Source organism: Chiloscyllium plagiosum, chromosome 35 (genome assembly GCF_004010195.1).
Source record: "Chiloscyllium plagiosum isolate BGI_BamShark_2017 chromosome 35, ASM401019v2, whole genome shotgun sequence".
Lineage (NCBI taxonomy): Eukaryota > Metazoa > Chordata > Chondrichthyes > Orectolobiformes > Hemiscylliidae > Chiloscyllium > Chiloscyllium plagiosum.
This window is the reverse complement of record NC_057744.1, coordinates 37,834,955-37,858,989: the sequence shown is the minus strand read 5'-3', so window position 1 is coordinate 37,858,989 and position 24,035 is coordinate 37,834,955. Positions and strand designations below refer to the sequence as shown.

The window sequence follows — 24,035 nt, the reverse complement described above, 5'->3', positions numbered from 1 at the left end:
GAATACACATCAATTTAAAAGGATTGAAATAAAGCCCTGAAGAGATCTTACTAGCTCATGCCAACTACTGACAGAATTTTGCTGCAACCTGTAAAGGCAGTATCTTACCACAACACATGTGAAGAAATGTTACTGGCAAGAAAAGGTAGATGAAGGTAGCAGTTTTCAAACTACATTCTGGATACTGTTTGAGATATACAAGTGGTTGTGAATACTGTTTGGCATTTTCACTGCTCCAGAAGAATGTTACACAGACAACATGAGATGGGTTGTGATCTTTCTGGATTAGAATCTAGCATAGATGATCTGCTAGTCTCTGGGAGCAGAGATAAAATGGAAGAAGGCATTGCTCACCACAATAAAAACCCTAGTACAACTACTCAACAGAGATCATCTGGTGATCCTGAAATTGAACAAAAAAAGTTACAATTAAAGGACATAGGTCAGTAGTGACAGCAATGCCAGAGTTGAAATAGAACATAGAACAGTACAGCACAGGAACAGGCCTTTCCATGTCCTACCATGTCTGTGCCAATCATGATATCATTCCAAACTAATCCTATCTGTACATGGTCCATATCCCTCAATGTTCTGCCTTTTGACAGGTTATCTTTGCTTTCATAGCATTAACACTGTGATAGTTGAGTTTGAACACAAGCCACATTGAAGCATTTTTCTCAAGTCACTATTATTTGCACCAAATCATCTTCAAAGAATGTTCATCCAGTTACAAAGGTACCAACTGAACATGACATTGAAGCGAATGCACATTTCTGATATGCTGTCAAGAGCAGTACCCTGATCAAGAAATTAGGAGGTGCTACAATTAGGAGGCGAAATGTATCAGGCTCAGCGCAAAGCACCTTGTCATGCTTTCAAAGTTACCGATCCTTGAGACATTTAATCTAAGAGACAAGCTCAGTCGTCAAATCATGCGGTTCTGATCCTCAGTAGGTAATGAGGATTAGATAAGGAAATCCTTGAATAGAGAAACATGTCTACTGAAGGCTTGGAAAGCAATCAAAGCTACATACAAATTACTCTTCCAAGAGCCGGAAAGTTACTGCATCCAGAAGTAGTAGTACATGGAATGCAAGCCAACCATTGCTACCAAGAAAAGAAAAAGACAGTACTTGATCAAGCACGTTGATAAAGTTGTCAAAAAAGCTGCAAATCTCAGAATTGGGAGAATGTTAGAACTTAGCAAAGGAGCAGCAACAAAATATTAAGGAGAGAACAAAAAAGAAATGTAAAATACTGAGAAACATAAAAATGTCTGGAAAAACTTCTAGAAGCAAGTAGAAAAGATTATTGAAGACAAATATGTGTCCATTACAGATAGAGACAGGAGAATTTATAATAGGAAATAGAGACATTGCCTATAGTGTTAGGTGAAGGGGTAAGTGTAGGGAAATGGGTCTGGGTGGGTTGCGCTTTGGTGGGTCGGTGTGGACTTGTTGGGCCGAAGGGCCTTTTTCCACACTGTAGGTAATTTAATCTAATCTAATCTAAAATGGTAGGTAAATTAAATATGTCCTTTGTGTCTGTCTTCACTAGTGAAGGCACACAAAATCTTCATGAAATAATTGAAGTCCAAGGCTCTGGTGAGAATGTCGAACTGACAGAAGTTACTGTTATCAAAAAAGTAGCATTAGAAAAAATAATGAGACTGGCAATTGACAAATTCCCAGGTCCTGATGATCTTTAACCAAAGAGACAGCTATAGAGATAATGGATGCATTAGAGTCATATAGTCATAGAGATGTACAGTATGGAAACAGACCCTTTGGTCCAACTTGTCCATGCCGACCAGATATTCCAACCCATCTAGTCCCACCTGCCAGCACCTGGCCCATATCCCTCCAAACCCTTCCTATTCATATACCCATCCAAATGCCTCTTAAATGTTGCAATTGTACAGCCTCCACCACTTCCGCTGGCAGCTCATTCCATACACGTACCACCCTTAGGTCTCTTTTATATCCTTCCCCTCTCACCCTAAACCTATGCCCTCTAGTTCTGGACTCCCCCACCCCAGGGATAAGACTTTGTCGATTTACCCTATCCATGCCCCTCACGATTTTGTCAATAAGGTCACCCTTCAGCCTCCGATGCTCCAGGAAAAACATCCCCAGCCTGTCCAACCTCTCCCTATAGCTCAAATCCTCCACCCCTGGCAACACCCTTATAGATCTTTTCTGAACCCTTTCAAGTTTCACAACATCTTTCTGATAGGTAGGAGACCAGAATTGCATGCAATATTCCAACAGTGGCCTAACCAATGTCCTGTACAGGGGCAACATGATCTCCCAACTCCTGTACTCAATACTCTGACCAATAAAAGAAAGCATACCAAACGCCTTCTTCACGATCCTATCTACCTGCGACTCCACTTTCAAGGAGCTATGAACCTGCACTCCAAGGTCTCCTTGTTCAGCAACACTCCCTAGGACCTTACCATTAAGTGTATAAGTCCTGCTAAGATTTGCTTTCCCAAAATGCAGCACCTCACATTTATCTGATTTAAACTCCATCTGCCACTTCTCAGCCCATTGGCCCATCTAATCAAGATCCCAATGTAATCAGAGGTAACCCTCTTCGCTGTCCACTACATCTCCAATTTTGGTGTCATCTGCAAATTTACTAACTGTACCTCTTATGCTCGCATCCAAATCATTTATGTAAATGACTAAAAGTAGAGAACCAGCACCGATTCTTGTGGCGCTCTCCTGGTCACAGGCCACCAGTCTGAAAAACAACCCACCACAACCACCCTCTGTCTTCTACCTTTGAGCCAGTTCTGTATCCAAATGGCTAGTTGTCCCTGTATTCCATGAGATCTAACCTTGCAAACCAGTCTCACATGGGTAACCTTGTTGAATACCTTACCGAAGTCCGTATAGATCACATCTACTGCTCTGCCCTCATCAATATTCTTTGTTACTTCTTCAAAAAACTCAATCAAGTTTGTGAGACATGATTTCCCATGCACAAAGCCATGTCGACTATCCCGAATCAGCCCTTGCCTTTCCAAATACATGTACACTCTGTCCCTCAGGATTCCCTCCAACAACTTGCCCACCACCGAGGTCAGGCTCACCGGTCTATAGTTCCTTGGCTTGTCTTCTCTTGAACTGTCCTACCTGTACATCTTCCTTCCTACCTATCTGCTCCACCCACCCCTCCGAAATTTCACCTTCGCTTTCCACCTGCATCTACCTATCGCCTTCCCAGCTACCTTCCCCTGCTACTGCAACCCATTTATGTTCCAGAACTCACTGGACTCCAGTGCTTTGGAAAATCACTATTGCAACGTCGCTGTTCAAGAAGGGATACAGAAAGAAGGAAATTATCAACCAGATAGCTTCACATCTTTCAGTGGAAAATGATAGAGGCAATTAATAAGGAAGAAATACATTTAGAAAAATGTAATGCAATCAAACATATACAAGATAATTTTGAGAAAGATGTTGTGAAAATCTTTTTCAAAAAATACATTTTTAACAAATTTTATTTGAGCTATTTGAAGATATAACACAGTTGATGAATGGAAACTTTATTAAATATTTAATAAAGTGCCTTCTACAAAGTTATCATAAAAGATAGTTCACAGTATTATGCATAATGTTTTAAAATGAACTGACAAGCGGTTAACACACGGTAAAGTTGCACTTAATGGTCAACCCACGGAAGAGTTGTGATTAATGGGTCCTCTTCAGGTTTTGATGACATAACTAGTGGTGTGCCACAGGGTCAGACCGAGGGTTTCAATTATTTACGATCCAGATTAATAACTTGGAGGATGGGGCATCTAATGTATCTAAATCTGTTGATGATATATAAATATGTTGGAAGGGATGCTGTAATGAAGACATAGGAAACCTGCAAGGAGACATGGATAAACACAGTGTGTAGGCCAAAACTTAGGAAATGGACTGTATTTGTAAATTGAAACAGAGCAGGTAGGAAAGAGCAGACAAGTGAGGAGTATAGAGGAATTGGCTGGTTTTGGAGGCTGCGGCCAAGGACCACAAGAATCAGCGCTGTGTCCACTGCTTTTCATCATTTATTTAAATGATTTGGATGTGAACATAGGAGATATAGTTAGTAGGTTTGCAGATGATACCATAACTGGAGGTGGAGTGAACAGTGAAGAAGTTTACCTCAGAGTACAACGGAATCTTGAACAGATGTCCAATGGACTTAGGAGAGGCAGATAGATAAATGCAAGGTGCTGCATTTTGAAAAGGCAAATCAAGGCAGAACTTATACACTTAATGGTAAGGTCCTGGGAGTGCCCTGCTGAACAAAGAGGCCTTGGAGTGCAGGTTCATAGTTCTTTGAAAGTGGAGTTGCAGGTAGATAGGATAGTGAATGTGGTGTTTGGTATGCTTTCCTTTATTGGTCAGAGCATTGAGTAAAGCAGTTGGGAGATCACATTGTGGTTGTACAAGACAATGGTTAGGTTGCTTTAGGAATATTGTGCGCAATTCTGGTGTCCCTCCTATTGGAAAGATGTTGTGAAACTTGAAAAGGTTCAGAAAAGATTTACAAAGATGTTGCCAAGGTTGGAGGATTTGAGCTATAGGGAAAGGTTGAATAGGCTGGGGCTGATTTCCCTGGAGCATCAGAGGGTGATGGGTGACCTTATTGAGGTTTATAAAACCATGAGGGGCATTGGTCGAATAAATAGACAGGGTCTCTTCCCTGGATGGGTATACAAATAGGAAGGGTTTAGAGGGATCTTGGCGAAGTGCTGGTAAACGGGACTAGATTAGGTTGGGATGTCTGGTGGGCGTGGACAAGTTGGGCCAAAGGGTCTGTTTCAATGCTGTAAATCTCTATGACTCAATGACAGATCTTCAGATTCTTTGTTGATGTTCATCTTTAAATGCAGCGTTATTCTGTCTGAGTAGAGAAAATGCACATTTTACAAACAGCTCTGATCTGTTTGTAACAGGTTAATCTAAGACAATGATGTTTATACATCAATTGTCACTCAATTATTATCCCAAGTTAAAAATCACACACCAGGTTATAGTCCAACAGGTTTAATTGGAAGCACACGAGCTTTCGGAGCGTTGCTCCTTCATCAGGTGGTTGTGAAGGGCACAATTGTAAGGCACAGAATTTATAGCAAAAGTTTGCAGTGTGATGTAACTGAAATTATACATTGAAAAATACCTTGAATATCTGTTGAGTCTTTCATCTGTTCGAATACCATGATAGTTTCACTTCTTTCATGTGTAAATCACAAAACTTTTTTTTAAAAATTGCATTCTCAGGTTAACTTAACAATTGGTGTTAGCCAGACAATATGTTGAAGATGTTAACCCCTGTGTTCTCTGTCTGTGTCATAATGTTTCGACTGATTCTAATCTTAAAAAGTGAGATAACAGAGTTTTACATTAATTCATGCAGTTTTTGAGCAAAGTACAATGTAACTCTGCAAGTACAAATTCACCCCACAAAATATATGCATTTGTGCATGTGGGTCTTTGTGTGTGTCTGGGTTGAGGGTTGTTAGTGTGAGAGAGATGCGTCAGTGTCTTAAGTATCATTCTCCCAACTCTCTCACGATGCACTGAGCTGCACGTGGTGACGCACATTTGGGCGTGTCTGTGCGTTCTGACGCACATTGGGGCGGATCTGTGCATGCTGACATACGATGGGGGCGGATGTTCGTTCTGACACACTATGGGCCGGATGTGAGTGTAATTTAGGTGGGGTAGGTCTGCGTGGCTGATGCAATGCAGTTTGGTGGGTCAGAGCGTGCTGACGCAAAGCGGCGGAGGAGGGTCTGGGTCTGTGCGTGATGACGCAATGCGGAGGAGGTGGGTTGGGTCTGTGCGTGATGACGTAATTCAGGGAGGTCTGTGCGTGCGGACGCTATACGGAGTGGGGTGGGCCTGTGCGTGCTGACGCTCACGTTGCCGGCTGGCGGGCGGCGGTTTGTGGTTTGCGGTGGGGGGTGATGGAGTCTGGACTGTCCCTCAAAGTCCGCGAGTAGTCGACCAAGACAGGTAGGATCCTACAAAGAGACCGAGATTGATGGTGTAATAGAGGGAGTCAGTGCGGAGAGTGGTCGGGAGGTTACGGACTGTGAGAGTGTTAGGGTGAGGAGGGAGATGGACGGAGGGCTGAGGGAGGGTGTGAGGTGGGGACTGTGGGTATGAGGGGGGGTGGCAGGATAAGGAGGAGGTGAAGAGGCGTGTCGGCGTGTGAGGGTGGGAGGAGGAGGAGGTGGAGGTGGTGTGTGGTAAATGGATGGGTGTCGGGGGGCGGGTCAGACAAGCGTGTCGGGGAGCGGTCTGGTGTTTCTGGCTGCAGGGGAGATGAGGGGATTTGAGAGCGGTGAATGGGAGTGGTGGTGGATTCAATGAGGTCCCTCTGAGAGGAGTGTTGGTTTCATTGGGGCGATGCAGTGAGGGGGTTGAGGAGGCAGGTATTCGCTGGTTGTATGGTGACTATTTTCAGGGCTACACGTTTTGTGACGGTTGCAAAGTTTAAGCTAGCTGTATTGCAGGGTTCAAGACCAAAAGATAATATGCTGGAAAATCTTTGACAAAGGGTCAGTTAGACTCGAAACGTCAGCTCTTTTTCTCCTTACAGATGCTGCCGGACCTGCTGAGATTTTCCAGCATTTTCTCTTTTCGTTTCAGGTTCCAGCATCCTTGCTTTTATGCAGGGTTCAAGGTTGTGTACGCAAAAGGGAGCGTTTGGTTGAAGGCAGCTATTTTGGATATATCTTACTGTGAGATAGTTGGATAGCGAGGCACATTCATGGTTGAGGGTTGGGTGTGGGTGTCCTGCAATGTCAATGTGTGCATCTCTATTTCCAATCTACATTCATGACTAACACCAAGACAGGGTCACATTCCAGCCATTTAGAGCTTGGTAGAGACAGTGTGAAATAAAGAATTTGGACTAGTAGACAATGAGCAGTCAAGAGGAAAGGAGGAATCTGCAGTATCTATTGAGTGTGAGTTATAAACAAAACTCAAATTAGATTAGAAAAGTTTCTCCAATGTATTAGAATATTAAAACGGGATGGTTCTGTGATAGCTGCCTGAATTGAATTACTTTTCTCGTGCTTAGCTCTTGGACTCAATGTGCTAAAGTTGAAGTGCTCGAGAGGGAGGTTAAGGTTTCAAGAAGTCTTGAATTTTGTGTGTGACTTTTGAAACATTTTTAGATCAGCTTGATTGTGTTTGTCGAGTCTATTCTGCCAGGAGTTAAGGATAGGGAATTATTTCTGGTTTCGGAATCAACTTTTAGTTTGCCTCTTTCATGGGCGCAACTTCTGTAAAATGTTAACTCTAGAGAGAATCTTTTCTGAAACATTCATGGAGGGACAGTGTAATTTTGCTGAATTAGTTAACAGTGACTTACATTTACACACTCTGGTTTCATTTGTGAATCTTAGCTATTTTTCAAAGAATGTGCACAAGTGTGATGGCCTATCCTGTTAATTTCTTGTGAGCATTTCCTTTGACTACTTATTCAATTCCCTTTTTCAAGATTCTGATTAAATCCAATGAGGAATCCAAGAGAAATATCACATGGAGTAGATTAGTTTGTTTTAGATTAGATTCCCTACATTGTGGAAACAGGCCCTTCGGCCCAACTAGTCCACACCGACCCTCCGAAGAGTAACCCACCCAGACCCATTTCCCCTAACTACTGCACCTAACTCTACGGGCAATTTAGCATGACAAATTCACTTAACCTGCACATCTTTGGACTGTGGGAGGAAACCGGAGCACCTCGCAGACACTGGGAGAATGTGCAAACTTCACACAGACAGTCACCTGAGGCTGGAGTCGAACCCAGGTCCCTGACGCTGTGAGGCAGTAGTGTAACCAATGAGCCACTGTGCTGCAGCTGAGGGGAAAAGTATTATATGCATTTAAGGAGAACACATGAAGGAATAAAGGCTATTTACAGTATAAACATTGACAAGGAAATCATATTTCTCTGCTGTGTGCTCTCTGTAATTCTATGAAACTGTTTCTACTGCCATTTTAGGCACTGTATTCCAGATCATTTCTAATCATTTCAACAGGAAACATCCCAAAGCACTTCACAACAATCAGACAAGGAATAACATAGAACCAAAAGGCAGTTAATTGAAAATCTGCTCACTGAGATTGGGAAGGGAAGTAGAGTGAGGACATTCTGAATTATTACATATGCAAGGCTGAAAGCCTGGCTATCAAAAGCGGAGCAAACCAATACATTGTTAAAGCAGAAGCCTGAGCCAGAAGGGATCTCAAAATGTTGTAGAGCAGGAGCACTTTGCGGAAGTAGGTGAATCTGGGGAGGGATTTGAAAACCAGCATTTCAATTTTATTCTCAATGTATTGCTGGAGTGGGAGCCATGTAATTCTGTGATCATTGTGGTGATGGATAAAAGAGGACAGATTGCAAGTTAGACAAGGTCCAACAGCATCTGAGCTGAATGTAAACTTCAGAGGGTGGAGTTGGGAGATTAGCCAAGAAAGCATTGGAATAGTTGAATAGTGATAGAATTGAGGTAGGGATGAATTGGGTCTGCAGGTGGAAGTAGGAAGCCCTGATAATGTGGAGGAATCAGAGGTTCTGCTCAGTTAATTAAAAAGGTAAACTATGATGAGATGTTTGTATAGTTTTAATTAATTTGATGTTTTGGACAGGGCTGTACAGCATGTACTGGTTCTAGGATGGTGAGCAGCAGTTAGAGTGGGATTGATTACATGTTGTGGAATGTTGGAATACAGGTTTGTTTGTAGCTAGAAGTTCAGACTGAGAGCTGTGAAAATCCAGGAATGTCACTATAGGCCTTAAGGCTAGTTACAGAGGGACGGAGACTTGGAACAGACTATGGGCAATACAGAGGATTGGAGTGGCTACAAAACCTAAATTCTCAATATATATTTATATTCTAATGCAATTTGTATGGTACCTTTCACAACCAAAGCATGTCACAAAGTGCTTTACCACTAATGTACTTTTGAAATTAATGATGTAATCAGAAGGCATGCCAATTTTGCTCATTAAACTCCATGAACAGCAATCTTATAATGAATAAATCTTTTGTTATTGAAGGATAGATATTGACCAGGGCTCTGAGGGGAACTCCCTTGCTTTTCTTCAGCGTAATGCCATAGGTCCTTTATGTTTACCTGAGAAGGCAGGCAGGGTTTAATTTAACATCTCACCCATATCAGGACATTTAACAGCACACCACAGCCTCACTGCTAGTTTCATGAAATCCTTGAATGGGACTTGAACCCTCAGCCTTCTGATTCAGAGATGAGTGTTATTATAGGCCATAACAGAACGGAGTTGGATGTGTGTTTCTGAGCATTTGGGTGAAATTGTTGGTGCTTTATGGCACAGTGTGAGTGCTACTCATTCAATTCCTCATGCTGAGACTGTTGATAATAGCAGAGTGCATGGTTCATTAGGAAGGAAAAGAATAAACTGGTCAAGAAGGTTGAGCCTCTGTATCCCATTTCTGCTACGTGACAGTGTTATGTGACGGTCACTGTCTGCCAAGCAGACTGAAGGTTGAAGATTAACTTGTGTTGCAAATTAGAATTCCTTTTCTTCAGTAAATTTCTTGGCAGTATGCATGAGCAGGAATGTCGTCTTTAGTATCCTTCTTCCCTAACATCTATGCAATGAGTTCTGAATCTCCATAATTACAAGGTGATTTGCGCTGCTTTGCCGTTAATCTCATTTAAAAAAAATTGAGCATCTGCATTTAGATTGTTGGAATTTTTTTAGGGGTACACTGAACATCAACAACATTTACTGCTCATCCCAAATTGCCTTTAAGAAGGTGATGGTGAGCTACCTTCTTGAACCGTTGCAGTCCGTGGTATGTAGGGACAATTGCAATACTATCTTGAAGGGAGCTCCGGTATTTTGAATAAGCAACAGTGAAGAAATGATGATTTTACTCCATATAATATCCTGCAGTATGGAAGCAGGCAATTCAGCCTATCAAGTCTACACTAACCCTCTGAAGAGCGTCCCATCCAGACCCACACCTCTACGCTAATTCTATAACTCTGCACTTGCCATGCCTAATCCACCCAGCCTGTACACCCCTGGACATAATGGGCAATTTAGCATGGCCAATCCATCTAACCTGCAAATCTTTGAACTGTGGGACGAAGCTGGAGCACCCAAAGGAATCCAATGCAGACATGTAGAGAATGTCAAACTTCACATGGTCATCTGAAGGTGGAATTGAATTTCGATTTCTAATGCTATGAGGAAGCAGTGCTAACCACTAAGATGTCATGCTGCCCTTAAAGATTAGCCTGGGGATGCTTGATTGTTAATTTAGTGGCATGCTTTTGCGGTTTTGGAGAAGATTTGTAGGTCAGGTTGTGGATCAGTTTGTAAGTGTGCTCGCTGAGCTGGTGGGCTTGTTCTCAGATGCTTCATAACATCATCAGTGAGCCGCCAATGAAGGGCTGGTGTTCTATCCTGCTTGCTATTTATCTGTCTTGGTCTGCTGTGGAGGATGCTGTCGTTTCCGGTTTGTTTGAGAGGTTGCTAAAGGGGCTTTAAATTGATATTTGTTAATGGAGTTCCAGTTTGAATGCCAGGTCTCTAGGAATTCCCACGCGCATCTCCGTTTGGCGTGTCCCAGGATGGATATATTGTCCGTCAAACTGGTGGCCGCGTTTGTCTGTGTATAAGGATACTAGTGATAGTTGGTCATGACTTTTGGTGGCTAGTTGGTGCTCAGGTATCCTGCCCATCTGTCCAATGTAATGTTTGTTGCAGTCCTTGCAGGGTGTTTTGTATATGATGTTCGTTCTACTGGTTATTGGACGGGGACCTCTAAATTTATCAGGAGCTGTTTCAGTGCGGTGCATGTGGGCTACCATGACACCTCAGGGCCAGAGTAGCCTGGTCGTCATTTCCAAGATGTCTTTATTGTATGGCAGGGTGGCTACAGTTTCTGGGCCTGTTGTCTTGTTTAGATCTGTTGTGTAGGAATTGGCAGGGGGAGGGGCTCACTGCCAGATTCAAGAATAACTTGGAGAGGAACTTGCAGGTGCTGTTTGCACTGTTGATGCAAAGTTAATCTCACTGTTGCCAGTTACAACTGGTAATTTATGTCAAAAGGACTCGTGTGAAATTCAACATCAGAGACCCAGAGGGGAACAAATAAAACTGTGGCATCTTATTTGAGCAGTTCGTAAATTGCATCATGATTTTATTCTTTTTCCATCTGCGTTGGGAATATTTTTGTTTTGTTATTCATACTTCTGTTCGGATCAGAAGGCAATAATTCTCAGGGTGCAAAGCTATTTCAGCAATCAGAAATGCAAGTTAGACTCCTTTAGAAAGATAATCTTAGGATAAGTAGCAATATTTGTATGTTTCGTTCCACTAGTAATTGGTGGTGCAAAAATACTGCTTGGGAAGTGTTCATGTTTCTCAAACAATATTAACAACTGACGATGATGTATCAAAGTTTCAAATTCCTGTTTAAAATAGCGTAAAGCGCAATTAGATCAATCTTCCTTAAAAACACAGGCAGTGACTGACCAATTTCTCTTGAAGCAGATCTTTATGTAATTTTGTGTAGATGGAACGTAGTTCCTTGTCATATATTAGACGTAATATTGTCTTTTTTGCTGCCAGAGCTAATGTTTAATGTAGCTCTCAAAAGCTGCTGTTTTGAATCTCACTGCTTTATCATGAGGACAGAAAGATCCTCTGATGTAAAGCAGAACAACCCTTATGTCACAACATTGCTTATGTTGTGTACAACCTCAGAGTTTGAGTTAGGGGAATTACAGCTCAGAATTGAAATCTGACTGCGATATTGACCTCTGGGGAGTGATTGTAGCTTTGATATAGTTCTCCTGGGCAGATATAATAGACCATTTGTTCTTGTGCCATGTTTCTGTACTATCATAAACAGAAGGTGTTGAATGCAGAAGGTCACAGTGAGGAGGCATCAAAATGTGACATTTATGATTTGCACAACAGAATGGATAAAAACCCAAATCTAAGGTGCCTGATGTGGACTGATTTATGTTTATTGCATTGTTTCTGATGGTTAACTGATTTCGAGTAGTAGGAAATTCTGACTTCTGATCAGAAACACCTTCCTGAGCTTTCAGTTGTCAAATCAGACAGCTGAGATAATGAGTTTCAGTAATTTAGTCTCTGTAGTGACCCTGCATATTTCTATCAGGCATGGTTGGATGATGTAGTTCATTTCAGCAAACATGCTGTCATGTTCACGTTAGTTTAAAACATATTTTCTCAATTCTACTGCATGAGATAAATGTAGGATGTCGAGGCAACAACTGATGAAATGAACTGATCCATAACAAAATCTGTCTCCAGCATAGTAAAAACTGAAAACACTCCTGTGCCTTTTTGTGAGCAAGAATATTTGAGAATCGATTATAAGAAGTCTACATGTACTTGCTGTTTGGGGGTGCCATGCAGTGAGATGGTATTGATGGTTTAAATTGTTTCTTCTTGTGCTAATGAGAATATGTATAGGGTATAAGCAGGCAGTGAAAGAGTTTAGTTCTGAGTTTTGTGAAACAAGAGGTTCAGCTGAGTATGGTTCAGATCAGATAAGAACTTACAGTTAACAATGGGGTCCTGGGCGCAAGGGTAATGGATTTACAAGGTTAAAAGTATTCATTATGTGGAGCCAGTTATTCAATGTGTAACAGCAGATGGCTTAATCTTTACTATTGACACTCATTGATTGTAACGGTCACCCAATAAATATGTATGTTGCCTTCTCGCGATGCTCCTTCCTGTAAAATGGCTAATAAGTTCATTGAGAAAGTGCTGTTCCAGAGAAGACCGTGAACTCATGTCTCTGTGCACATGGGCGACAGTTCTCACTCCCTCCAGGGCTCAGAATAAAGATGAAGGAAGTAAAACTACTGTGTCTGAGCATTTTGCTTTGATTGAGGGGAGCAGGACCCCAATATTAATAGTCGCCAAGTGGAAAAGAGAGTCAGTGAGTGTAGTGACCATCACTAAGGAGGAGCTTTGGAAGCAGAAAAGTCTGAAGGTGGATAAATTGCCTGAAATGGATGGACTACACCCCATAGTTCTGAAGGAGATAGCTGAGGAGATTGTAGAGGCATTGCTGCTAATCTTTCAAGAATCACTGAAGTCAGGGAGGGTTTCAGGGGAATAGAAAATGGCTAACGTTAAAGGGAGGGAGGCAGAAGATGGGAACTATAGACTTGTTAGCCTGACCCCCCCCCCCCCCCCCTTATTGCTGAAGTTTCAGAATTGATTATTAAGAATGAGATTGCAGAGCACTTGGAAGTGCATGGTAAAATAGAATGGAGTCAGCATGGCTTTATGAAGGACAATGCCTGACAAATCTGCTAGAAGTCTTAGGAGGTAACAAGCAAATTAGACAAAGGAGAGCCAGTGATTTGATCTATTTAGATTTCCAGAAGGCTTTGTCAAGGTGCTGTACGGGAGGCTGCTAAATAAGATAAGAGCCCATGGTGTTAGGGGCATTGCACTGGCATCGATACAGGATTGGCTGACTGGCAGAAGGAAGAATGTAAGGATAAAGGAATCTTTTCAGGCTGGCTGCCGATGACTATTGGAGTTCCACAGAGGTCAGTGCTGTTAGGGAGAGAATTCCAGGATTTTGACCTAGTGACAGTGAAGGAATTGAAAAAATATATTTCCAAGTCAGGATGGTGAGTTGCATGGAGTGCACCTTGCAGGTGGTGATGTTCCCATGTATCTGCTGCCCTTGTACATGTAGGTGAAGTGGTCATGGGTTGGGAGGTGTTGTCTGAGGATCTCTTGTGAATTTCTGTAGTGCATCTTTTAGATAGTAAACACTGCTCCTATTGAGCATTGGTGTTGGAGGGAGTTTGTGGATGTGCCAGTCAAGTGAGCTGCTTTGTCCTGGATGGTGACAAGTCTCTGTTTTTGGAGCTGCACCAATTCAGGCAAGTGGGGAGTATTTCACCATACTCCTGACTTGTGTCTTGTAAATAGTGGACAGGCTTTTGTGGACAAGTCAAGAGGTGAGTTACTTGTTGCAGTATTCTTAGCATTTGATCTGTTGTTGTGGCTACTGTACTTACATGATTAGATTCCCTACAGTGTGGAAACAGGCCCTTCGGCCCAACATGTCCACACTGACCCCCCGTAGAGTAACCCACCCCGACTAATGCACCTAGTAACTATGGACAATTTAGCATGGCTAATTCACCTGACCTGCCCACCTTTGGACTGTGGGAGGAAACCAGAGTACCCGGAGGAAACGCACGCAGACACAGGGAGAATGTGCAAACTCCACACAGACAGTCATCCAAGACTGAAATTGAACCTGGAACCCTGGTGCTGTGAGGCAGCAGTGCTAATCACTGAGCCACCATGCCACCTAGAATAAAAAACATGGCGAGTCCAGTTGAGTTTCTGGTCAATGGTGACCCCCAGGATGCGATTAGTGGGGGATTCAGTGATTGTAACACATGTCAAGAGGTAGTGGTTAGATTATCTATTACTGATAGTCATAGTATGGCATTTCTGTGGCGTGAATGGGGTAGCACAGTGGTTAGCACTACTGCCTCACAGTGCTATGAATCCGGCTTTGATTCACTCTTGGGTGATTGGACAAACTCCACGCAGACACATTCTCCCTGTCACTGTGTGGGTTTCCACCCACAGTCCAAAGATGTGCAGGTTAGGTGCTTTGGCCATAATAAATCACTCATAGTGTCCCGGAATGTGCAGGCTAAGTGGATTAGCCATGGGAAATGCAGAGTTACAGAGATAGGGTAGGAAGGTGGATGCTCTTTGGAGGGATGGTGTGGACTCTCTCTGCCTGCCACACTATAGGGATTCTTTAATTCTATGAATGCTTGGTTGCCACTTGTCAACCAAAACCTTGATATTGTCCAGATCTTGTTGAATTTGAACATGGACTGCTTCATTATCTGAGGAATCATGAATGGTGCTGAATCATCAGTGAATATCCCCACTTCTGACCTTACGATGGGGGAATAGATCATTGATAAAGCTGCTGAAGATAGTTGGGCTTAGGACACAACGCTGAGGAGCTTATGCAGTGATCTCCTCAAGCTATGTTTGCAATATTGAGAGTGGTTTTGGACCCTGTATCTAATGAAAGATGTACTTGCATAGGAGGTGTCCAGAGGATGTTTGCAAGAATGATCCAAGGGATGAAGGCAGTTGAATGTTCCTTCTTCAGAATGTGGGAGGTAAGGGTCACCAGTAGTGTCTCTGCTGACTTCATCTGTGGGAAGTGCATCCAACTCTATCTCCTCAAACAGCATTCGGGGGCTGGGTGAACTTAGGATCATTCAAAAGGTGGAGAGAGTTATTGAGAGGAGTTACAGGGAGGTAGTCACACCTCAGGTACAAGAAAAAGGCAGATGGATTACAGTCAGGGGATGGAAAGGGAACTGCAGACAGTGCAGGGATCCCCTATAGCCATTCCCCTCAATAACAAGTATACCGTTTTGTATACTGTTGGGGGGGGTGATGACATACCAGGGGTAAGCCATGGGGTACAGGTCTCTGCACAGAGTTTGTCCCTGTTTCTCAGAAGGGAAGGGGAGAGAGGAGTAGAGCATTCGTTACTGGGGACTCCATAGTTAGGGGGACAGATGGGAGGTTCTGTGGGAACAAGATGGACTCATGGTTGGTGTGTTGTCTCCCAGGGTTCGTGATGTTTTGCATAGTCTTTTTGGGATTCTTGGGGGTGGGGGTGGGGGTGGGGGGGGGGCCGGGATCAGCCCCAAGTCCACATAGGCACTAACAACATAGGTAGGAAAAGGGATGGGGATTTAAGATAGAAATTCAGGGAGCTAGGGTGGAAGCTTGGAGCTGGAACAAAGAGTTGTTATCTCTGGTTTGTTGCCTGTGCCACGTGTGAGGGAGGTGAGGAATAAGGAGAGAGAGAGAGAGAGGAATTGAACACGTGGCTACCTGGATGGTGCTGGAGGGTGGGTCTCGGATACCTGGATAATTGTGGCTCATTCTGGGATGGGTTGGACTTCTGAGAACAGGATGGTACCAGTATCCGGGGGGTGTTAATTTCCTAAAGGGTATAAGCAGGCAGGGAAAGAGTTAAGTTCCAAGTTATTACGCAATAAATAACTGGCTTCACATTATGAATACCTTTCTCCTTGTTAAACTGACCTCACATACTGAATGCTTCCAATATTGTTAAATGGCTCTACATAATGACTGCTTTTCCATCTTGTTAACCCATTACCCTTGCCTCCAGCACCTCATTGTTAACTGTAAGTTCTTATCTGATCTGAGTCATGCTCAGCTGAACCTCTTGTTTCACAAAACTCAGAACTTAACTCTTTCTCTGTCTGCTTATACCCTGTACACACTACGTTTGCTTGAGCGATGGAAAGGGACAGGTATATATCACAGGGCAAGAGTTATAACTGGGGAAAAGCAATTATGACGCGATTAGGCAAGAGGGTGGGGAAGGATACTGCATGAGAGCATCTGAAATGTGGAGCTTAACCAAGGAACAGCTACTGCGTGTCCTTGATAAGTATGTATCTGCCAAGCAGGGAGGAAGTGATCGAGCGAGGGAGCCGTGGTTTACTGAAGAAGTTGAATCTCTTGTCCAGAGGAAGAAGGCTTATGTTAGGATGAGATGTGAAGGCTCAGTTAGGGCGTTTGAGTATTACAAGTTATCCAGGAAAGACCTAAAAGAGAGAACTAAGAGGAGCCAGGAGGGGACATGAGTCATTGGCAGGTAGAATCAAGGAAAACTCTAAAGCTTTCTATAGGCATATCAGGAATAAAAGAATGACAGAGTAAGATTATGGCCAATCAGGGATAGTAGTGGGAAGTTGTGCATGGAGCCTGAGGAGATTGGGGAAGTACTAAATGAATATTTTTTGTCAATATTCACACTAGGAAAAGACAAAGTTGTCGAGGAGAATACTGAGATACAGGCTACTAGACTAGATGGGATTGAGGTTGACAAGGAGGAGGTGTTAGCAATTCTGGAAAGTGTGAAAATAGACAGGACCCCTGGGTTGGATGTGATTTATCCTAGGAATCTCTGGGAAGCCAGGAAGGAAATTGCAGACCTTTGGCCTTGATCTTTATGTTGTCATTGTCTACAGGAATAGTGCCAGAAGGCTGGAGGAATGCAAATGTTGTCCCCTTGTTAGACCAGGGGAGTAGAGACAACCATGGTAATTATAGACCAGTGAGCCTTACTTCGGTTGCGGGTAGAGTATTGGAAAGGGCTATCAGTGATAGGATTTATAATCATTTTGATAGGGATAGTCAACATGGTTTTGTGAAGGGTAGGTCGTGCCTCAGAAATCTTATTGAGTTCTTTGAGGAGGTGGCCAAACTGGTGGATGAGGGTAAAGTGGTTGCTGTAGTGTATATGGATTTCAGTAAGGTGTTCGATCAGATTCTCCACAAAATATGGAGGTATGGGATTGAGGGTGATTTAGCTGTTTGGATCAGAAATTGGCTCGCTGAAAGAAGGCAGAGGGTGGTGGTTGATGGGAAATGTTCATCCTGGAGTTCAGTTATTAGTGGGGTACTGCAAGGATCTTTTTGGGGCCACCATAAGTGATCTGGATGAGAGCGTAGAAAGATGGGTTAGTAAATTTGTGGATAACACCTAAGGTCGGTGGACAGTGCAGAAGGATGTTGGGTGTATGGTGTGTTATCTTTTGTTGGGAGACGGTTTGAGTTTCAGAGCCACGAGGTCATGTTGCAGTTTTACAAAACTCTGGTGTGGCCACACTTGGAGTATTGTGTACAGTTCTGGTCACCGCATGATAAAAAGGATGTGGAAGCTTTGGAAAGGGTTCAGAGGTGACTTACTAGAATGTTGCCTGGTATGGAGGGGAAGGTCTTATAAGGAACGGCTGAGGGACTTGAGGCTGTTTTTGTTAGAGAGGAGGTGACTTAAATGAGACACATCAGAAAATCAGAGGGTTAAATAGGGTGGACAGTGAAAGGCTTTTTCCTCAGATGGTGATGGCCACCTCAAGGGGACATAGCTTTAAATTGAGGGGTGACAGATATCAGAGATAGTTTCTTTACTCGGAGATTGGGGACGTGGAAAGCACTACCTGCCACTGTAGTAGACTCACCAACTTTAAGTGCATTTAAATGGTCATTGGATAAACATCTGGATGAAAATGGAATTGTGTAGGTTAAATGGGTTTCAGGTTCGTTCCACAGGTCAGCACAACACCGAGGGCCAAAGGGCTTCTACTGCGCTTTAATGTTCTATGTTTTGAGGGCTTGTCATATGAGGAGGGTTTGAGAACTCTGGGCCTGTATTCAATGGAATTTAGAAGGATGAGGGGCCATCTGACTGAAGCTTACAGGTTACTGAGAGGTCTGGTTAGAGTGGATGTGGAGAAGATGTTTCCACCAGTAGGAGCGGCTAAGACCTGGGGCACAGCATCAGGGTAAAGTGACAAACCTTTAGAACCAAGATGAGGAATTTCTTTAACCAGAGGGTAGTGACCATTTGGAATTTCTTTAACCAGAGGGTAGTGACCATTTGCTGCAGAAGGCTGTAGATTCCATGTTATGGAGTATATTTTAGAATGTGAAAGATATGAATCAGCAAGGAGATCAAGGCTTAAAGCGAGAAGGTCAGAGAGTGCTCAGAAACACGTCAGGCCATGATTGAATGGATGAGCAGACCTGATGGCAGTGATGGCTTAATTCTGATCCTTTATCTTATGATGCTGGAATGAAAACAAAGTGTTGGAGAAGCTCAGCAGGTCTTGCAACATCTTTAGATAGAAAATCAGTTCACATTTCAAGTCCATTGACACTTTGTCTGACAGCTGGTCTTGGCCCAGTAAGACAGTGTTTAATAAGAGGATCATCAATACTGGAATATTCCGTAAAGAAGGTCTGGAGTGGGGTGGGGGGGCGGGGTTTGCTTCTATTGAGTTATGTACCGCAACAGAAGTACTGACGGTGAAACTGAGAGCTTATTGCTCCATTGATTGTTCACGATTTTCCATATAATCCCTACAATGTGGAAACCGGCCCTTTGGGTGAACATGTCTACGCTGACCCTCTGAAAAGTAACCCGCCCAGACCCATTCCCCTACCCTATTATCCCACATTTACCCCTCACTAATGCACCTAACCTACACATTCCTGAACACTATGGACAATTTCACATGACCAATTTACCTAACTTGCACATCTTTGGAATGTGGGAGGAACTGGAGCACCTGGAGGAAGGACACTCCGACATGGGGAGAATGTGCAAACCCCACACAGTTGCTTGAGGCTACTTGGTTAAATCGAACCTGGCTAATTGGCGCTGTGAGGCAGCAGTGCTAACCACTTCACTTAACTCCATTTAGCTAACTTAATTTTTTAACCCTTCACATCCTTGTCAGATAAACATCTTTTACAAAGTTACTGTGCTGCACAAAGCTACATGGTTTAGAAATTATAAATCTTGTGACGCAGTGGCAGTCTCCCTATCCCTGGACTGGGAAGCCCGGGTTCAAGTCCGATCTACTGCTGAGGTGTGTAATAACATCTCTTAATGGGTTGATTTGCAAAATAGGTTAAATAATAAAAAAGATGAAATTGTAAGATCTGGTTTATGCACTTTACTGATCTTGGCTAGGATTGATCACCCACCAGGTTTCCAGCTGCGTAAATCATGTGTGTGAGAATTGGTTGATAAGTTGGAATGGGTTCAGCTACAGTACCTTCACTGATACATTAGCAAACCAGCGCTCATTGTCTAGGTTGATGTTGGAAGAATGGCCAAGTACTGTTGGCTTCCAGGGAACTAGTACCTTCAGGAGAGGAGGAGAGAAAGTGACAATTAAAATGGAAATGTAGGCTGAATTAATACCAGTTTTCCCAAATGGGTATTTCGTTTTTAAAATAACCTGCTGACCATTTATCTAGTGCTTTTGAAGTTTGATGAATTTGTTATTTGTAAAATAACACGTATGAGGCTAATATGTTTTTTTAATTCAGTTGTGGGACATAATCATTGCTGGCTAGCTAGCTAGCTTTTATTGTCTGTCCCTAATTGACCTTGAGAAAGTGGTGGTGAGTTGTTTTCTTGAACAGGTACAGTCCACATGCTATAGGCTTACCTATAGGAATACTGAGGTGAGTAATTCATCACCTGACTCCCCAGTCTGTACAGCATCCACAAGAGAAGGCACAAGTCAGGAGTGTGAAGAAATACTTCACACTTGAGTGTGTGCTGCTTAAACAACACTCAGGAAGCTTGACACCATCCCGGACAAAGCACCATCCCGGATTGGCACTACATCCGCAAACATCCACTCCCTCCATCACTGGTGCTCAGTAGTAACATTGAGTACTATCTATAAAATACACTGCAGAAATTCACCAAAGATCCTCAGACAGCACCTTCCAAACCTACGACCACTTCCATCTAGAGGGGCAAGGGCAGCAGGTCACTATCCTGACTTGGAAATTTATTGCCTGTCCCTCACTGTTGCTGGTCAGAATCCTTGAATATCCTCCCCAAGGCCTTTTAGGGTCAACTTGCAGCAGGTGGACTGCAGTGATTAAAGGCGGCAGCTCACTACCACCTTCTCAAGGGTAACTAGGGATGGGCCATAAATGCTGGCCAGCCAGCGATGTTCATATACCCACAAATAATTAAATAAAAAATAACAATCCTCTTAGACTTCCCTGAAGGACATTAGTGAGCTAGATGGGTTTTCTAACAATCAATGGTGCTTTCATGGTTGGTTGTCAATAGATTCTTAATTCAAGATTTTATTTAATATATTGCGTTAAAATTCCACCTTTTGCCATAGAAGGATTCTAACTTGGGTCCCCAGATTGTTAGCTGAGTTTCTAGATGAATAGTCTAGTGATAATACCATTAGGCCATTGCCTCCCCAGGCATTGAAATCTGTTTCTGGAATTTCAAAGGTCATTTTGGTCTAAAGTAAGGAATGTGTGAGGTCTGTTTTAAATTTGCCTGAACAGATGCAGTAAATTTGGAGCTGTACTGTTAAACCTGGTATTTGACAAGTCAAACTGGCTATTTAATAAGGAATTGGAATTCTTGTAGATTTAAGAGCAGGATTTGAAACAGACTGACATGGACATGAACTCTTGAGCAGCAAGTTGGGCATTTGTAGGTATGTTACATGAGTTTTTATTGCATTACTCTTTCCGTACAGGCTGTTCAGTCTGTAGGTATTTTGCATCTGAATTCGAGATTCTGAATTAAAATTCTACTCTCGGTGTCTGAGCACAAAAATTGAGGCTACTACTCCAGTATATTAGCATTACTGAGGGAGGGTTACACTATTGGAGGAGGCTGACTTTTGGAGTCCCCATCAGCTTCTTAGGGTGGATATCAAAAATATTGTATTATTTTGTAGAAGAACAGGGATTCCCCAGTGTACACTTAAGCCCTCAATCAGCTCTATAAAGACAGATTTCTATGGTCATGATCAAATTGCTGTTTGTGGGAGTTTGCTGAGAGTATTTTACCTGCCATTGTATATTGCAGTGACTCCACTTCAAATGTAATGCATTGGCTGGGAAGTTCTTCAAGACAGTTGATTGTTGTGAAAAGCGTGACATAAATGCAGGTCTGTCGATCTAAATACTTGAAGATGGAGCATAGTCTTGATGTTAATGGATTAGTGATTCAAATGCCCAGGATATGCTCTTGAGATATGACTTCAATCAATATATCTAGAATTGAGAACTTGTCTTGGTTTCATGGCCACTGTCACTTTCATTGGATGTTGTATAAACTCATTTGGTTTACACCTGTCTTTTAGGGAAGGGAATTTACTGTTCTTACATTGGTCCAGTCTACAAATGACTTGGACCCTTATCTGCCCTCTGAAATGGCTGAGTTATTCAATTGAAGGACAATGAGGGATAAGCAACCAGTGCTGAATCTATCAGAGATACACTCATTCTATAAAAGAATAAAGAAAAATGGTGATTCATGAATAGTGGGAAGTGATTTATAAGTCTGTAACACAGAGTCTGGTGTCATGAACTGTGAAATAACCATCAAGAAAATCACCCCCCCAATCTGCTGATGGTAAATTCTCCTCATGATGAACACCACCTGGAGGAGACATGAAGATTGTATTCTGAGTGGGAGGCCTTCAATGTCCACTACCAAAGCAGGTTGGCACCACCACTACTTACCTTGCTGAACTGGTTCTGTGACAGATGGTGAGGGAATCTGCAAGAGAGAAAAACAGACTTAACCTCATCCTTATCAAATCTGTCTATCACAGATGCATCTACCCATCACCGAATAGCTAAGAGTGACCATCCAGAGTCCTTGTGGAGAAAATGTTCCGACTTCCCATTCAGCATTCTCTACAGTGAAGCATTGGCACCATAACTGTGTTATTTAGTCAGGTCATAGAGATATAGACTATAAACAGATCTAGCTACTCAAGATTGGGAAATCAAGAGGTGTTGGTGCTATTGTTAACAGAATTGTGCTCCAGCAGTCTGCAACTTTGCAGCCTGGCCTCTGCCATGCCAATGAAGCCAGGGGATCAATTTTTGTTCATTGAAGATTGCAGGACAGCATTTGAAAAACCTAAAAATGGAGTGTCACCCTGGTGGTACTACAAAACAGAATTACTTGCATACTAGACAGCATAAACAGCAAGTGACTTAAAAAAAACAAAAGAACAGTGAATGCTGGAAATCTGAAATAAAAACAGGAATTGCAAGAAAATCTCAGCAGGTCTAGCAGGATCTGTGGAGAGGAATCAGAGTTAATGTTTTGAGTCCAGTGACCTTTCAGAGTTGACAATGATAAGACAAGTTGAGCCATCCCACAAACAGCAGTTTTGATCTAAACGTTTACCCCATCCAATTGTGAATGGTGAACAATTAAACAAATTACTCCATGTTATATCAATAAATGGCTGGAGGCACTGGGTTTGGCAAACCTGACAACATGCCGGTCATACAGAATTTGCTGTCGAACTTACCACGCCCCTAAAAAGCTACTCCAGTGCTTTTTAGGGGCGTCCACAATATTTCCATCTTTCCAGCAATGTCGAAAATTGCCCAAGCATGTCATGTAAGCCAAAAGCAGGACAAATCCAATTTGGCCAATTACCATTCAGTCTACTCAATTATCAAAGTGCAGGAGGTGTCATCAACAGTGTCAAGCAATGGCTGTCTCCCAAATGAGATTCTAGCCATTGACCTTGATATTCAATGGCCTTACAATTACTGACACCCTCACATCAATATCCTGGGAGTTTTTCTTTGACCAGAAACTGAACTGTAGTAGTCATGTAAATAATGTGGTTATGAGGACATTTCAACGCCTAGGAACCCTGTAGCAAGTACCTTGCTTCCTGACTATTTCTGTCCTCCATTTACAAGGCATAAGTTAGGTTGTTGAGGAGTAGCCTCAACTTACTTTTACCTAGTGTTTGCTCATGGACCTTTTCCAGCAAGAGATACTCAGCTGTGATCAGCAGGTAGCTTTGTTAAAATTAGTGTGAAAACTGCTCTGCCATTTGACAGCATGTCTGAAATCTGTGATCGCTCACCTAGATGAAAAAAGCAATGGGCACACGGCAACATCACAACCTCTCAGTTCCCCTCGAGGGGTGTCTCACGTTTTGACGAGGAAATATCTCTTTGTCCTTTCATCACCAGGTGAAAATCCTGCAAAAAAACCTTCCTAACAGTGTTGTGGATGGCCGTGCAACACATGGAGCACAGCAATTCTTGTAGGTGGCTCACCACCTTCTCAGAAAAGCAATAAATGCTGATATAGTCAGTAAAACCCACATCTCATTAAATAAAAATTGCAAAAGCGTTGAATTTTACTCGGGCTGTTCAAATATTCATGGAAAATGACATGGGGAGGAAAGAAGCTGATAGCTTGGAGTAGGTGTAGTGTGACTCACAGTGAGGCTTAGTTTAGAGACTTAAATCCCACACAAACATTGATTGGGCTTTTTCCTACGAACCGTTTGTAATGCAAGCGAGTTTACCAT

At 42.7% G+C, this 24,035-nt stretch overlaps 1 protein-coding gene across 4 annotated transcripts in view; it reads left to right on the top strand.

Annotated features, from left to right (window-relative positions):
• Positions 1-5,901: 5,901 nt before the first annotated feature.
• The window catches only part of arhgap32b (Rho GTPase activating protein 32b), a 551,689-nt gene continuing 533,555 nt past the window's right edge, over positions 5,902-24,035 (top strand). For all 4 annotated transcript variants that reach the window (XM_043676934.1, XM_043676933.1, XM_043676937.1 and 1 more), the window contains exon 1: positions 5,902-6,023. The gene's annotated coding sequence lies outside the window, so the exon portion shown is untranslated. The remainder of the gene's footprint in view (positions 6,024-24,035) is intronic.